Source organism: Danio rerio, chromosome 2 (genome assembly GCF_052040795.2).
Source record: "Danio rerio strain M-AB ecotype USA chromosome 2, GRCz13ab, whole genome shotgun sequence".
NCBI classification, from domain to species: Eukaryota; Metazoa; Chordata; class Actinopteri; order Cypriniformes; family Danionidae; genus Danio; species Danio rerio.
In genome coordinates, this window is record NC_141022.1 from 22,826,361 (window position 1) to 22,830,000 (window position 3,640).

General features: G+C 43.0%; 1 pseudogene across 1 annotated transcript in view; it reads left to right on the forward strand.

Annotated features, from left to right (window-relative positions):
- Positions 1-1,261: 1,261 nt before the first annotated feature.
- LOC110438161 (serine/threonine-protein kinase pim-1-like) overlaps positions 1,262-3,640 on the forward strand; it is a 4,642-nt pseudogene continuing 2,263 nt past the window's right edge. The window contains exons 1-6 of the transcript XR_015477988.1: positions 1,262-1,271; positions 1,444-1,650; positions 1,759-1,841; positions 1,957-2,007; positions 2,074-2,396; positions 2,518-3,640. The exon at positions 2,518-3,640 is cut by the window's right edge and continues 2,263 nt beyond it. The product of XR_015477988.1 is annotated as a serine/threonine-protein kinase pim-1-like (transcript). The remainder of the gene's footprint in view (positions 1,272-1,443; positions 1,651-1,758; positions 1,842-1,956; positions 2,008-2,073; positions 2,397-2,517) is intronic.

The window sequence follows — 3,640 nt, forward strand, 5'->3', positions numbered from 1 at the left end:
CCATCATCCGGAGCCAGGAAACCACCGCAACCAGAAACGCACAGTCGGAGCGCCATCCTGAAAAGGACGTGCTGCACGACTTCGTTGCTCTTTTAGGATGCTTTGCAACAATACGCACCGCTCTGGAGGACCGGACCCAAAGGGACGCCAGGCAAGGGAGAAACCCAGCTCGACCGTCTGCCACTGCGTGGACTCTCTCTGGACCGGGAGACACTCGTTCGCTCGATGTGGCTGTAGCTCAGCAAGAGGAACCCTCATGAAGCTCGATCAGAAAAGTCTCTGAAGTGAAAAGGATAGCATCTGCTGGTGCCAGGTGTGCTTATATGCTCAGTTAATTGACGATGCAGCAGGAGGCTTACGCTGCCAATTCATTGCTTTCATTGGCCCGTTCAATACTCTTTCAGACGAGTAGCTTCTGAACCGAATCTCCCATACGTGGATTTAGAACATCAAATCCACTTATAGTGCTGAAGTTCCCCCCGAAGGGGAACTCCAGTTATCTATAAGTTAGCAAGCTCAAACTTGTAATGTATATTTTATACTATAAAGAGAGATGTATTATCAAAAAAATGTGTCTTCTTTATCAAAAGTAGTGCCGGAGTGATATTTTTTTCTTACAGTTTTATAACAGTTAACAAAAAAGGTTTATAAAAAGTAATGAATCACACATTATAAAAGTGGAAATTCAATAATGTAGCATAAAATAATACATTATCAATAATCATAATCAAGTATGAATAATACAAATACATCATTGCATACGGCATTGGCTAAAGTGAATGTATAAAAAGAACAATTATTCATTATATACTGTATGCACACACACACACACACACACACACACACACACATTTTATTATTATTATCATTTTTAATCATCCCCACTTATCTGTGTCTGTTTCATTCTGAAGTGACATAGAAAATTAACAATAATAATAATAATAATTTTATATGATTATCGCAAGTAATCCAATACTGAAATTATATATTTTTTAGCAAAATATAATAATAATAATAATAACAACAATAATAATAATAATTATTATTATTATAGGTAAATAAATAAATATATAAATGTAAATAAATAAAAAGCTGGCTTGTTAACTTCGTAACATTCGGTTTCAGATATTCCCTTCTTCTAAAACGCTTCAGAAAATGTACAAATGAGTATAAATGAGCGACGTTTTTGATTATCAAAGTAATTACGTCTTTTTCGCGTCAATTAGTTGACATTGTGAGCCATATCTGGGATAGATTGAGCATGGCTATAGGTAATTAGGTCCCACTTTTTTAATGAAGAAACAAACAGACTTATTGAGAAAGTATTTTGTTCCTTGAATCAGTTGTAATGATTGTAATAATGCAGTGTGACCACTGACAGTGAGTGATGTTTTATTAATAATCAATAATCAGTGTTTGCTGTCTGTGATATTTCATCCTCAGGCCGCTCCAGATCCAGGAGTGCAGCTTTCACCCAGACAGCAGTTCAGGACACAGAGACACGGGACGCTTCTGGTGGGCTTCATGGTTATTTGGCTCCTCTGTCCTCCCTGTTGGCCGATTCAGTGTCCACAGATCAGAGGAAGAGGAAGAGGAAGCAGCAAACGGCGTCCACCTCGTCTAGGAGACCTGCCAAACGCTCTCACAGAGGTCAGCACAGGCTTATGGCGGAGACTCAGTTGAGAAATGATTAGTCATTAAAGAGACTCAGCTCATGTTTTCTCTTCAACACATTTCTGCTGCTCTTCTGTTTTGCAGACCAATATGCCAAGGGCCCGTTGCTGGGACGAGGTGGATTCGGCTCTGTGTTTGCTGGGATCCGCAGGTCTGATGGACTGCCAGTAAGACTTTTCCTTCACTTCCTTCATTCAGACAGGCTTTAGAAATGTTGATGTCAGTAAATGTCCCGTGTCCCGATCAGGCAGGGCTGATTTACCTTGCTTTATCTGTCTACAGGTGGCCATCAAGTACGTGTCTAAAGAGCGGACGCACACCAGACTGAAAGTTGTAAGTTGAGCGTGAATCTGTTGTGTTTGATTCAGTCCTGGATGTAACGAAGCATTTGTCCTGCAGGACGGTCAGGGTCGTCTGCCGCTGGAGGTGGCGTTGATGACCCGCGACTCTTCATCTCCTGTCTGCCCCAGTGTCCTGCAGCTGCTGGACTGGTTTGACCATCGCAGACGCTACGTCCTGATCCTGGAGCGTCCGGCTCCTTGCCAAGATCTCCAGAGTTTCTGTGAGGATCGCGGCGCTGAAACACTGCGAGAGCCGCCGTGTCCTGCACCGAGACGTCAAGCCAGAGAACCTGCTGATCTCCACAGACTCACACGACATCAAGCTGCTGGACTTCGGCTGTGGAGATCTGATGAAGGACTCGGCCTACAGATACTTTGCAGGTTGGTTTGTGTGACTGAAGGATCGCTCTGAGGATGTTTGTGAACTTGTGTTTCTCCAAAGGGAGTTTGTGTGTACTGGAGCCTTTAGAGTGTGTGTTTGTGCTCTTCTTGTGTCTCTCAGGCACTCCAGCTTTTGCTCCTTCTGAGTGGTTTCGGCATCATCGCTATCATGCCTCTCCACTGATAGTCTGGTCCATCGGCGTTACTCTCTACAACATCCTGTGCGACTGTTTCCCCTTCAGAGGCGCACAGAGGGTCACGTCCAAAAGCAGACTGCACTTCCCGAGGAAGCTGTCGACAGGTAAGAGATGAAGATGAAGCGGTGAGCGAGCAGAAGTTTGTGCTTTTGTGGTTCTGAAGGCTGTGTTGTGTGGAACAGAGTGCCGTCAGCTAATTCGCTGGTGTCTCAGTGCAGCGCCAGCAGATCGGTCCAGTTTAGATGACATTGAGTGCCACCCCTGGTTGCAGTGACCAGGTGGCCAGTGGCATTACACTTATCTGAATGCCAGCAGTCGTGGCTTTGTATTGTTAGAGTCAGTGTAGATAAATGCTTTCAATGATTTGTAGAGGGTGAGCAGGAGTGGCAGAGGAACTGCAGAGAACAGCTTCCTGATCCTGAGCTTCCTCTGCTGCGTCTGTGAGACTCTGTGTGGATGCTGGAGGAGCTGAAGATGCAGCGCCAGCTGAAACCAGAGCATCGACGACACACATCAGCCAGTCTAAAGAAGACAGATGTGGAGGATTTAGACCAGTTAGACAACAGGTCTACTATTAATGACCAGCACATTGTATATTTGCATATAGCAAAGCAGAGATAGGTACATGAAGACCTGTACAGAATGATCTATTTCTTATAAATATCATGTATTTCTAACACGTCATCAATGTACAGAACACAAATAAACATTCTTTACATATTTGATGTGGCTTTGTAAGTAATTGAATAATTCATCACAGACAAAGCAGAATCACAGTGAAGAGATTCATCTCAAAGTTGTTTCTATAAAAAAGGCAAATAAAGCACTTATTCAGTTTCCAGTAGAAAACAATCATAAAGAAAATATTTAACATTTAGTTACACTAAGAACTGTGATCAGTGTATAAGCTGTTTAGAGGTATTTAGCTTATATTAAAGTACAGTCAGTGCTAACAGAGTATGATTTTCCTCAGCTCAATCAGCTTGCTTGGGTTTTCAGAATTGAATCTGGGGGAAATATTCTGTGTGGAACATTGGAGGAGATGAG